This window comes from Typopeltis vanoorti, chromosome 6 (assembly GCF_054136105.1).
Source record: "Typopeltis vanoorti isolate ZY-2024b chromosome 6, IOZ_Tvanoo_1.0, whole genome shotgun sequence".
Classification (NCBI taxonomy): Eukaryota; Metazoa; Arthropoda; class Arachnida; order Uropygi; family Thelyphonidae; genus Typopeltis; species Typopeltis vanoorti.
The window spans coordinates 162,183,046-162,197,264 of NC_143554.1; the positions used below are offsets into that span (position 1 = coordinate 162,183,046).

Consider the following 14,219-nt stretch of genomic DNA (forward strand, 5'->3'; position numbering starts at 1 on the left):
ATATCAGAAATTTGATATTGATGACTGATGATGATGATGATATCCGCGGTTTTGTGTGCGTATAATTAATATGCTTGTTCCATCCATTTTGTAGTCTAAGCAGTTGTTGTTTACAACTTCCTGGAATGTTGGGCATGGGTTGGTTTTTGTTTTCTTTGGGTAATGTGAAGTATGACATTTCAATGATTTCTGTGAATTGTCTGTAAATATTGAGTTCAGATATTTTGCTATTTATTACGATAGAATTGCGCATGAGCCAATCAGTGATTATGTTGAAATCTGTGAATGTTGTAAGTATATTAATGGTTCTTTGTGTATTTATATGAATAGTGTAATAATACTAATACAACCACTACTACTACTAATAATAATCATTTTTTTTTAATAATAATAATTTTTTATTTATTGATCTCTCAAATATTTACATATATACTATTTTACATATTATTATTTTATCATATCAGTATGAATTATAAATAATATCAGTATATTATTTTACAAGGTTCAGCACTAAGTGCTACATATATTTTTCACAATGATGAGATTTCAATAATAATGATGATAACATAGTTTTTTGCTATTTTTTAAAAGAATAATCACAGCAATCATTTACGATTATATAGTTTAGAGTTACACAATATAATATTACATGTTGTAGTTTATTTTTTATTTTTTTCAAAGTTTGAGAAAGTGTGATTATACAACAGTATTTACACATATGCAATTAAAATATCATATTTTCTAATTGTCACAAACATACAATGTAAACTCATTATTTACATAATTTTTTAATAATAATAATAATGTTTTATTACATTATATTTTCATGTTACGCAGTAAAATTATATTAATGATATTATCACATAATGTTTTTTTAATATCAGTATCTTCATTATTGTTATATACTTTACTGACTGTTTTATTACATAATCTGCATTCTTTGATTATAAGGATTACATGTAGATGAGTGAGGCAGGTTAATCCCACCTACTTCGAAGCTTGGGTTAGCTTTTATGATTATAAAATATGATTATAATTATATGATTATAAAATTTGATAATAACAACAATAATAATTGCCAAAACAAATTGCTAAAATATTTATATATACAATAAACATCTTGTGTGACATTGCACCTAATAATTTTACAGAGTTCAACACTAAGCGCTGCAATTCCTACATCGGATTTCAATTAAAATTTTTAATAATATTTTTCCTCCTTTATATTATGTATTTACAACACATGTTCTTCTAATATTAACAATGAATATTAAACAGAATTTTTTGTATAATTCTTTATTATTTATTATTATTTTTTTTTTTTAAGTTTGAGACATACAAATTTCTGCATTTGCTTATAAGGATTACTTGTAGATGAGTGAGACAAGTTAATCCCACCTACTTCGAAGCTTGGGCTAGCTTTTATGAAGAGAGTGGGATTTAGCCTTCACGATTTGTATTCTTGCTACTGTTTATGTATGGGATGTAGGCATTGGATGCTAATGATTTGTGATGTGTATATTAGTGTTAATGGTTTCTTACCTTTGTTGGTATATTTTCCGGAGTTCGTTTTTTAATGTTCTGTAGTTATCTACGTATTTTAATTTTCTTGGTAGGTTGTTGAGTTGCGTGGGTATCTGACGTGATCTCACAAAAGAACCGTATGAGTTGTTGAAGGGTGTGGGGGATGTAGAGAGTTGTTGTAGGTCATGTTATACGATATGTGTCTCTGTTGTTTCTATAGGTGATGTTGAAGTAATTCCTTGTTAATATCATGTAGTGTTTCAGGTTTTTAATGCTCAGAATTCTGTGTATCGCCATGTGCTTGTCGGATATTGGTTGTTGCGTGTAAGGTGTCCAGATCACTGGTGGCACGATTTTCCTGTGTAGTGTTTCTAATTTTGTTAGGTGGCTGTTTGATGTATTTACATAGACGTTATTCCGTATCTGAGTAGGGATTCGCAGATACCGTGATATAGGAGTTTTTTTTATGTTGGGTGGAATAATGTCTTTAACTTGGAAGAGTTTTGCTGCGATGATTCGGAGTTTGGTGTGTAGGTATTTTATGTTTTGTCCATTTAAGGTGGGAATCTATATAGAGACCGAGGTATTTCGCGTGTGTTACAGGTTTGATTTCGGAACATTGGCAGGTATTTTTGTTGTTAATGCAGCGGTATGTGTGACAATGTATCGATAGTGATGCAGGGCGTATGATTCTTGGGTTGTGTATTATCAACATCTGTGTTTTGGTGCCGTTTATTAGAATTGCGTTTGGTGGAAGTATGTTGTGATTTCGTTTAGGTCTTGTTGCGCTTTGCAGAGAGCTGTGTTGATGTCTGTGTGGATTGCTAGTATTGAAGTGTCATCTGCGTATTGAAATAATTGACTTCTTATGGATATGTTATGAACACCGTTAATGTATATGTTGAATAGAGTGGGTGATAATATGGAACCTTGAGGTAGACCGTGTTTTACTTGTATACTCCGACTGTGACATGTACCTATTTTTGTTACTTGTGTTCTGTTTGAGAGGTAGTTCTTGAACCATGTATGCAGTTTTCCTCTTATACCTATTGAGTATAGTTTGGTGAGTAGTATGTCATGTTCAAGTGTGTCAAATGCTTTGTTTAGGTCCAGCAGTATAAGGACGGCGTACCTGTTTTTGTCGAGAGCTTTGTTTATTGTGTCGGCGATGTCTTCTAATAAAGTAATGATGCTTTTTGTTTTCTGAAAGTCATATTGGTTTTGTGAGATGATGTTGTACTTCTGTAAATAGCTGTAGAATTTTTGAGATGACTGGTAGTGTAGCTATTGGTCTGTAGTTCTGAGTATCGTTTCTTTTGCCGTGTTTGTATATTGGCGTAATTACTGCAGTTTTTAGTTGTTGTGAAATAATGCCTGTGTCGAATATTATGTTCACGAGTTTCAAAAGTATTGGATTTATTTGTTCAAAGTGTGTTAGAAGGTGTGTGAGTCTTACTTTTCTATTCCTGGAGTGGTCTTTGGTTTTAGTTGTGGGATTGCTTCTTTCAGGTCCTGTTTTGTTATGGGTGGAAAATACATCGTTTGTTGTTGACTTTGTGTCGGTAGTTTTTTGTTGATCGTTGGTAGATTGTGTTTTTTTGAGTTGTGTGATGTTGTTTGTGAAAGCATGGTTGAATGAGTCTGCTAGTTCCTCTTGGTTTGTGTCCTGATCGAAGCTTTTTGCAATAAAATCTTGTGCTGAAGTTTTCTTTTTTAGGGTTACTAATTCGTTGAGTGAAGCCCATGTTTGCTTAATGTTGTCGTTATATTCCATGAATTTGTGGAAGTAGTAGCGTCTTTTTGCCCTATGAATTTTTGTTGTTAGTTGATTTCTTGTGTTTTTGTATAAGGTTTGTAAATGTGTGTTACTGGGTGACTTTTTAAGTTTTTTCCATAGATTTTCTTTTACAGTAATAGTATTTAGTATGGCGTCATTTATCCATGGATTGTTTGTGTAGGTTTTGTTGCTTTTTGTATATGTCTATGAACTTTAGTTGAAAAAATCTCGTATAATCTTACAGGATCGTTTATTTTAAGTAGGGAATTCCAGTCTGTATTTTTTACTTGGTTATCGACAATGCTCTTTAGTATGATCGAATTTTGTCGACTTTTGTGGTGGTGGGAGGGGGGGGGGGGTAGGAAACGTAATAAAACGAAGTTGAGACAAAGTAGTGATCTGCAATTTTTACGTTAATTACTGATGATGTATATGTATGGATGGGAGCCCGTATTTAGATAAGATCAATGCATGATTGTGTTAGTGAGTTATTGAGTATTTCTTCTCTTGTTGGGGAGTTAAAGGTAAGGTTTATGTTGTACTGACTTAGTATATCAAGATATGTATTTGTGGTTGAAGAAGCGTGGTCAAGAGTATTTATGTTCATGTGTCCTATTAGGATGAGCCTGTGTGTTGTACGCGGTTCGATTCCCCCTAGCCATGTTTCTAACTCGTCAAGAAAACTGAGCGGATTATTATCTGGGGGTCTGTATATTGTGTTTATTGTGTATTTGATACTATTCTGGCTATTTGTAAGTTCCAAAATTAGTGTTTCCGCATGTTCGAAGTGAGTTTGTTTTTCTGTCACATTGTATTTTTCTTTGATAAATGCCACAATGCCACCTCCTCTTTTGTTTGGTCTACATAAGTTGTAGGTTTGATAATTATTTATGCTGTATGCTTAAATGTCTGTGTCGTTTATTGCAACTTCGGTCAGTATTAGCGCATCTATATTCATCATGGTATAATTGAGCTGTGTTATCAATGTAAGCCAGTGTTTTTTTATATTTTATGTTTGTATGTATGATTGTGAAGTTGGTGTTGGTGGAAATGTTGTCTGACCATTTCTTCAAAGAGTCAAAGACCTTGAAGTTTATGTTGTCTGACTGGATATGTTCGCCTATCTTTGAGATCTCCATTATTTAGTTTTTAAATGAGTTCTAATCTTATTCTTAAGGATGTGAAAAGTTAGTGTTTTATATTGGTAGGCTGTGTAAGTCGGATTCACTTTTAATTATGTATACTCGAGTGTTTTCATTCTTTCTCAAAAATATCTGGGAATTTTTTGTCCACAAGAACTTGTAGTTTTTCTCTGTTTTTGTCTTCCTTGTTTGGTATAGAAGATTTTTGAAGTACGGAGTCCAATATTCCGTTATATTGATTGGTGTTGAGAGTTTCTTATCAGTTAGGATCGTTGTTGTCCGCCTTGTTTTCTTGCTTGCTGTAAGAATGGAGTCTCTCAGATTTCTGTTGGTAAAACGAGCGATGATTGTTGGCGGTCTCTCTTTATTTTTTTGCGGGCCTCGGTTAATATAGGTGATATCTGTGGTTGCGATTTGAATTCCAATTTTGCTGCCGATCAGTTGCATTATGTTGCTTAAGTCTTCTGTATTTTCTTTCGTTATTCCCTCAATTTGAAGTTCTTTTTTTCTTTCTTTTTGTAGCATGTGTTCCATTTGACACTTGAGTGTGTTTACTTCTTTCCGCAATTCCTGAATTTCGAATAATAATAATAATAATAATAATAATAATAATAATAATAATAATAATAATAATAATAAACGTATTCATAGTAAACTCAGCAACTTATAGGTGGCGGAGTTATGGAAGGGTATTAGCATATGTTCTCAGAGAATACAGTTAAAAATATAAGAAATCATATGATTTACGTGATTTATACATGATTTATTCGTAAATAAGATTTACTAAATGAAAGAGTTTTGGGGAAGAATATAGAAGATTAATATCATCAAACCGTCAAAATGTTCTGTGGGTTACAGAATATACCTAATAAAAAGGTAAAAAGGTAAGGAGAATTTAGAGATCTTAAATTTGACCTAAAATCCACATATTCTAGATATCTGGAATAAGTACTCATATTGTTGTGTAAGTATTTGTTATTTATAATTCCTAAATATTTCAAAGATTATTAAATAAAATAAAACAAACTGTATTAGGGCAATGGTAGAAATAAAAATTCAAAATAAATATAGTCATGAGTATGTTTCAGTCTTTTGGACAAGCTTAGGTGTGTTCGAAATTCTTTAGCAATGTTTTAACGGTATGATTAAAAAAACAACAGGAGAATTAACAATAAATGAGATATTTAATAACTGGATAATGTTTTCGCTCCCTTTTATAGCAGCTTTAATCTGTACACGGACAATTATCAGGAGTGACAATAAACGTATAAAACAATTCCAATTGTAAAGAACAAACATCTTCTAAGTTAGAGTTTGTAATGCTTGATAAATATAAGTTTTCAGAGTCAGTTCTTGAGTTGGAGTTGATTTTTCAATGACCGCCTTTCTAATATTAGATAAATTAATGCAGCCTTATTTGATGAGATTATTGTTGTTGTCATTGTTATTATTATTATCCACACATCTCATAAATTATCCACACATCTCATAAATTATCCACAATCTCATAAAAGGCCTCAGACTGAAAAAAACCAGTTGCCAAGGACTTGAACACATCGCATGATAATATACCAATATTTCTATCTGAGTAGTTAACACCGTTCAACTAGAATCTGTTGTACTGAGCAAGAAAAGCAAAAAAACAGTAAAACAAATTATCAATTTTTGTGCATCAGAGATGTTAAGATATTCTTGAGGAAGTCACAAACTTTAAAGTCAATACAAATCAAAAGCTCGGAAGATAGATAGGCTTCCACAGTGAAATAAAAGCTCCCAATTAGATCAAAAAGAAGATCCCAACATTACAAAAATGAATGTTAACCATCAGACATGTAATAACACCAGAATATATCGACGATTGTACTCTTGACTCGTCAATGAATAGAAACACACAGGACAAACGAGAGGATTCTCCATCCTGTATATTAATATCAGAAAGCATCACCAAACATTTGTTAATTCTACAGGATTATCTGAAGAATTACACCGGTGTTATTGACATATTGGTCCTAACAGACGTATCCGTTACTAATGACTAAGCAACTGCTTTTTCCAAATTCCAGGCTTTCAACAACATAGATCCTGCCACCAAACAAGAAGGGGGTGGAATATTAATATATACCTAACATAAATTATTAGCAAAAGAAATTGTTTATCAGTTTGAGCATGCTGAAATCCTTTGCATTAATAACACCAATCGAAGCAACACTTAATACTAAATGCTATTTACAAGCCACCCAATTTAAACGTGATAAAAGTCTTGCACAAACTCAATTGCTGACTCTCATGAATTATGCTCAACCGAATACCTAATGATAATCGGTGGTATAAACATAAATATTGGAAACGAAAACCATAACAACACTGTAGAATACCTAGATACGCTATACATCATGCACTAGGGAAGAAATAGTCGGAAATGCTATCACTGCTTCTTGTTTACGTCATATGAACATTCGGGCACCAACGAATATTTACACTACAGCAATCATAAAGTGCAAAGTAGCAGATCATTACTTCACGGCTCTAAACCTGCACACTAAGACAAATCCATGCAATGCTCCACATATGAAAAGCAACACATTATAATAGGCGAATAAATAGCCAACCACGAAATAAGAAAAATCGACTGAAAAACCCATGGCGTCACCAGATTCAACAGATATCTTATACAAAAACATTAAACTCTCACTGAATGAAATATATAAAAAAGCTGCAAAGAAAATCAGAATTTGTTCAAAAACAAGCCAAAATCCTTGGATAACACAAAACATAATCCTCGGTATACATAGAAAGGACATCCTATGAAAAAATTAAAGCGATATCCAAATAACACAACTTTGCAAACAGAATATAAGATAACAAGGAATCGCCTTACAAAGCAAATAAGAAATGCAAAAAGAAACTACTACAGAGACAAATTGACCTTCGCAGAAACTAACATGAAACAAACTTGGCATCTGATCTACGAGGTGGTAGACTGTGCTCCCAATACCACCGCCTCTGAAACCATAAAACACATCTTCATGAAAAACTAAATGGATCCAACAACTAGCAAATGACTTTAACCAATAATTTGCAGATTCCATTCAAGAATTACAGAGAAATATCCCTCCATTCTGAAAACATGATCCTCCACTTGGGCCTCATAGAAAACAGACTTTATGGTTCCCAATCATAAAAGAAGAACTTCTCTCAGTAATACCACAAATCAAACCAAACAAAGGCCGAGGAATCAACGGTATAAGACCTAAGGAAATCAAGCAACAGGCAACTAGCCTAGGCCTTATCCTACTAAAATTATTAAATAAAATATTTAAAAGCGGACAAATACCAAGTATGTTGAAGAAGGCCATAATCACACCCATACACATACGGAAAAAGAAATACAATCGATAATTACAGACTCATACCAACGCTTCCAATTATAAATCAAATTATGGAGCGAATCGTACTAAGGAAACTTTCAACATATACAGAGAACTTTCATATTATCCCCAAAGCACAGTATGGTTTTCAGAAAAGTAAGGTAACAACATCTCACTTGGAAGATTTTAGGGACGCAGTTAATTCCGCATTATATAAAAACAAAATTGTCATGTTAGTCTTTATCGATTTGACTAAAGCATTTGACACACTCACATATCAAACCTTATTAGAAAAGCTAAGACATCTTGGAACAGATAGGCTTCTTCCAGAAGTCCATCTGTTCCAAGAAGGTTTCTGCACAGGGGGTTTATAAACTACCATCAAAAATAGAAATCACATCACACGTATCAGGTCAAACGCAGTAGAGTGATACCATTAACCCGTGGATTGCGACAGGTAGCTGTTCTCTTCTGAACTGTATTCAACATTTATATGCACCATATTAACCAGCTACCTCTCAAATGCAAGATCTTCCAATTCGCAGATGACACAGCTATACTATCTCTCCATAATACCGCAAGCATAGCCCAAACAAATATGCAGCATAACATAAACTGCATATTGACTGACTCACCAAAAACTCCATACATCCAAACACTCACAACACAAAATTAATAATATTCAGAAATCTGCTGACTCAACCAGTTCATAATATATTATTATTATTATTATTATTATTATTATTATTATTATTATTATTATTATATGACACCTCCAGGGAATTCAGACTCATCGAGGGAAAGTGTGCCAACAGCATCGAACGATTGATCCACTTCCAAATACTAACCGTGCTCAAACTTGCTCAATTTTTTGCGTTAGCCAGTAGTAGCATTTCAACATATATTTTATTTCAAAATAAAATACACAGACACAACAATAAAGCCATTACCATTACTCAGATTGAAACAGTACGATACCTTGGAATTACTTCAGTGAAGATATGAACTGGAATAGCCACATAATCCATCTACAAAACAAACTCCGAACAAAAACTGACAAACTCTACAGGTTAAAAGCATAATTCTCACACCCCTCAATATACTAATATACAAAGCACTATGCCAAAATATACTAAGACACGCTAAAACAATGTATGCGTTATCTGCACACTAACAACTAAATAGATTAATATAATTACAGAACAAAATGATAAAACTTATCTTTTGGGAACGAAACTACAATACCGGATTTATATATACTGCAATGTCAGAACACAAAATTCTAACAGCAAGACACATATGTCACTATGCGGCTCTGCTAAAACATTATTTCGATGTCAACTACAAGCTAGCCAGAAAGACAAACCACGTAACAAAACCTCAGACAACTAATTACAATGGTGGTTTGAAAAATTCTTGGCCTAACAATGAAAAAACGAAATAATGTTTTAGCAGGCTCCCTCTGACTTCTTTTAAAATTATTTTTCGTATATCAAGATAATCTTCCTTAAGACTAATACATTTATTCCAGCAATGCTGCAGCGCTATTATCTCGTCCCTGTAGTGGTTCAGGGTGAGATCTGCAAATTACCCCTCTACAGCTGCAATAACCTCTTGACTCGAAGAAAATCGCTGACCAGCAAGGAAGAATTTTAGTTTTGGGAAGCAAAAGAAGTCAGAGGGAGCCAAATCTAGGGAATAGGATGGATCTTTCAACAATTCATAGTGCAGATCCCTTAATTTTCCGATTACCAAAACACCTTTGTGGGCTGGGGCATTGTATTGATGAAAGATGACTTTTTTCCTTCTGTAAACTAGTCCTTTTCTCACAAATTTTTTTCATCTAGTCTGGTTAAATGATCACAGTAATATTCACCAGTTATTTGTTTACCCTTTTCAAGATAATTAATAAACAAAATGCCTTCAGAGTCCCAAAACACCGATGCCATGACCTTTCCTGCTGATGGAACCGATTTTTGTCTTCTTTGGCGCTGAACAACAGACTTCTGTCCACTGTTTTGACTGCTGTTTGGAGTTTGGTGTGTAATGGTGAATCCAAGTCTCATCCATAGTAATAAATCGACGCCGAAATCAGTTTTGTTCTTATTAAAAGCACTGTTTGGAGATTTTCATGCTAGTGTGTTATTGATCTGCTGTGAACAAGTGCGGTACCCATCTTGCGCAAAGCTTTTTCATTTGTAATTCTTCATGCAAAATAAATCCTACACGCGTGCTTTGGAAATATCTATAATCTCAACAATTGCATGCACTTTGACTCGCCAGTCATTTAATACCATATTTTGCGCTTGATCAATGTTTCTGGTGTTGTTACACTTTTTGGACCTCCTTGATAAGGATCACCTTCAAGGCTGGTATGGCCACGTTTAAACTCGGTAGCACGTTTTTTATTTTTCGAAAACGAAGGAGAAGAGTGCTCATAAACTTTTATGAACTTCGAATGAATTTCTTTTGGCGATAAACCTTCTTTTACTAAGAATTTTATAACAGCATGATACTCAGTTTTATCTATTTCAAGGGATACAGACAACTTTTGATTCAGTCAGCTGTATGAATCAAACTGCTTAATAGAATGATTTGGAATTTCACATGGATGCTTTTGACAGATGTACCAACTTAAAAAGAAAAACACCCTGCCGATAGTATTGCCATCTGTGATCGAGGCCGAGAACTTTTCAGCCAACCTCGTATATCACATATAAATGTAACAATCAATACGGAAAGGCTGCTTGAAACTTCTGCATCCCACACATGTAGAAGGACATAATGAATAAGAGTTATGCATCCTACACACCTTACAAACTTAATGAAACACAATATACTGTATTAGTTTAAGCTTTCCAGTACAGTGACGCGTCACGATATTGCAAATTATCATGTGCGCAGAGAAATTCATTCACACTCGCGTGCGTGTGAATGTGAATGAAATTCTCATCCTAATACAGTAGTGAATATCAGACCTATCCAACTTCAACTGGAAAAATGTGAATGAATTTCACTATTAAAAGAAATAATACAGAACAATATGTTTTGTAAATGCATATCAATATATAATAATCATTGTAATTTATTATTATTATTTGTATGATAATAATAGAAAAATAATTATTATTTAAAATTATTATATAGAGAAATAATACCAATTGTTGTGTATATATCTTCTTCTTCTGCAGCTTTTCCCACTTAAGTAGGATCGCTGTTTGTGGTGAGTCTCCTTCACAACCTCCTGTCTTGGGCTGTAGCTACATCCAAGTTCTTCATCCTCAAGTCTTGCTCAACCATCTCCCTCCATCTCTTCTCTGGCCGTCCGTGTTTCCTCCTTCCCTGCGCATCCATCTGCATGACCTTTCTTTCCACATTCTCCTCCTCCTTCCTTATCACATGACAAATTCATCTCAACCTTGCCTACTGTATCTTTGCTCCTACGTTCGTAAATTTCAATGTTCCCCTTACATAGTCATTTCTCAGATGATCCTTTCTGGTCACACCGCACAACCACCTAAGCATTCACATCTCCAGTACCTCCATCCTGCTGATGTTATTTTTCCTCAAGGACATAGTTTCTGTAGCATCCGTCATAGCTGGTCTCACTACTGTTATGTAAAATTTGACTTTTAGATTGATCGGCACTCTCTTATCGCATAGCACTCCAGCCATCTCTCTCCAGTTCCTCTATCCTGTTTGTATCCTGCATCCCATTTCTTTCTCAGCCTCGCCATCCTCTTTCATTGTGGAACCTAAGTATCTAAAGCTACTGACCTTCCTGATGACATTTCCTTCCAGCTCCAAATCTGTCTCCTGGCTGCCATCCACTTTGCAACACATATACTCTGTCTTACTTCTGCTCAGTCTCATAGCTCTCTCTTCCAGTACTTTCCTCCAACTTTCCAGTTTAGCTGCCACTTCTTGTCTTGATTCTGCACACATCTTCTCTCAACTTCTCTGTCACCATTTCCATCACAATTTTAAACAGGAACGGACTTAATGCAAGCCAACTGTCACTGGAAAACTTTGTCTCTCCCAGGCAGGTTCAAACTATTGTCTTCATATTTCAGTACATCTTCTGCATCAACCTGATATATTTCTCTGGTACCTTCTTCTCCCTCAGACACCTGCAGACTTCTTGCCTTGGCACTCTATCATACACTTTCTCCAGATCAATATATACCAGATGTAGCTCCTGTTGCTTCTCTCGAAAGTTTTCCATCATCTGTCGTAACCCAAAGATAGCATCTGTCATCGATCGACCAGGCTCGACGAATTGCTCCTTTGCAATCTCCACCTCCTTCCTCAGTCTTCCATCAAGAACCCTCTCTACGATTTTCATTGTGTGGGACATCGACTTTATTCTTCTGTAATTCTTACAGTCTTGTGCATCTGCTTTACTCTTGCAGATGGGGACAAAATACTTTACTTCCATTTCTAATGTTCTGCACCATCCCATCATAAGGCTCCTCATCTTCTCTGTGAGTCCTTGCATTTTCTTCATTCAAAAGCCCTTCAAAGTATAGTCTCCATCTGTTTCTTATATCCACATCCCTCCTTAAACCCTTTCTCCAGAGTATTTGATCTGCCTCACATGTACAATGTCCTTTGATGCCATATTTCTACATTTTGCCAATCGATAAATCTTTTTCTGTCCTTTTGTTTCTAATTGGTCATGAAGGTCATGAATATGCCATAGCCTTCGCCTGTGCAACAACTCTCTTGGCTTCTCACTTTTTCTCTCTGTACTGCTCTCTGTCCTCTTCCACTCTTCACTTGTCCCACCTCTGTTTGCCTTCCTCTTAGCCGTTAAGTATCTTGGTATCGTCAAGTATCTTAGCCGTCATGTACGAGAAGCCTCTTAGCTTCTTGTACATTATTATTCACCAACAACCCTCCTTCTTCTCTCTTATCTTTCCGGATGTTTCACCAAGCACCTCAACTGCACAGCTTAGAATTGTTTTCGAATTACGTCTCCAGCAATCTTTGTTTCTAATTGGTCATGAAGGTCATGATATGCCATAGCCTTCGCCTGTGCAACAACTCTCTTGGCTTCTCACTTTTTCTCTCTGTACCGCTCCCTGTCCTCATCCACTCTTCACTTGTCCCACCTCTGCTTTGCCTTCCTCTTAGCCTTCACTGCTTCTTGTACATTATTATTCACCAACAACCCTCCTTCTTCTTCTCTCTTATCTTTCCGGATGTTTCACCAAGCACCTCAATTGCACAGCTTAGAATTGTTTTTGAATTACGTCTCCACCAATCTTGTGCACTTTCTAGTCCATCCGAAATCCTTTAAAACACCTTCTCCCTAAAAATTGTTGTTGTGTATATACATAGGGTTGGAATGGAAAAATAAAAATCTGTAATAATCATAATTGTTAATATTATAATAATATATGTTGTATAAAATTATTATTATTATTACAATTATTATTTAAAAAATATTATGTTTGTACGGGAACAAAAAGGCGTTAGCTGATTTTTTTTGAGTAAGTGTTATGCCCAATTGTATTATATAATGTATTAAAACTATATATATAAATAATAATAATATTTGATTGATTGAAAAAAAATTGATTCATTGCAAGAGGGCACTATACAATATACAAACCTTCAACGTAAGTTAATGTTTCATACCATCTGTTGATTGGTGTTTACATTTTTGTGTGCAATTTGGAAAGCTTCATTGTTGACTTTAAAAAAATAGTTTTTTTTTCTCTTTCTCCGAATTTAACGATTTCTGTATGTGATACTTTTTTACGTTTTCCATGATTGCTGAAAGGTAGGAAATAGCATGTCACGAAAATTTCGAAATTCCAGTCGCATAACAACGGTTTTAGTTCTTTTAGCATTTTACTAACAATGATGCATATGCAGGTGGTCCCCGGGTTACGGATGATGCGAATTACTGCGCACTGTACTTACGAACGGTTTCCAAGACTCCTCATAAGGATAATTAATTGCTCGTAAATTAAGAATTCGGGAACTAGTTTCTTCCGCGCATGTAAACAAATTTCATGGCGTAAGCGGTTCGTTTGCACAGCATCTTTACGCTAGCGGCTAGTCCAGGGTGACCACGTGTAGTACTTTCGTACTAGATCTAGTACGTTTTGTAAATTTTTAGTGTTTTAGTACGTTCACCAACAGATCTAGTACTTTTTCCCTTCCGAATAATAATAATAACAATAACAACATGACAGTTTAATATTTTTTCTTCTCCCACCTCCCCATATATCACATTCAATGACACAAGAATATGATTTCCCTTTTTTTCCTACACCTGTTCGCTAGTCTTCTCTCCCCTTACGATCCCGTACTCACGCAATCCGACTGACATTAGTCAATGAAAATATATTCTTCGCTGTTCAAACACTTCTCGCACGTTATAAGAAGTCCAGTGTT

At 34.7% G+C, this 14,219-nt stretch overlaps 1 protein-coding gene across 2 annotated transcripts in view; it reads left to right on the top strand.

Moving 5' to 3' along the window:
• The first annotated feature begins 13,471 nt into the window (after positions 1-13,471).
• The window catches only part of LOC150106175 (uncharacterized), a 255,223-nt gene continuing 254,475 nt past the window's right edge, over positions 13,472-14,219 (top strand). Inside the window, exon 1 of one of the 2 annotated variants that reach the window (XM_090394522.1) lies at positions 13,472-13,599. The gene's annotated coding sequence lies outside the window, so the exon portion shown is untranslated. The remainder of the gene's footprint in view (positions 13,600-14,219) is intronic. The other variant, XM_090394523.1, reaches the window with a different exon arrangement.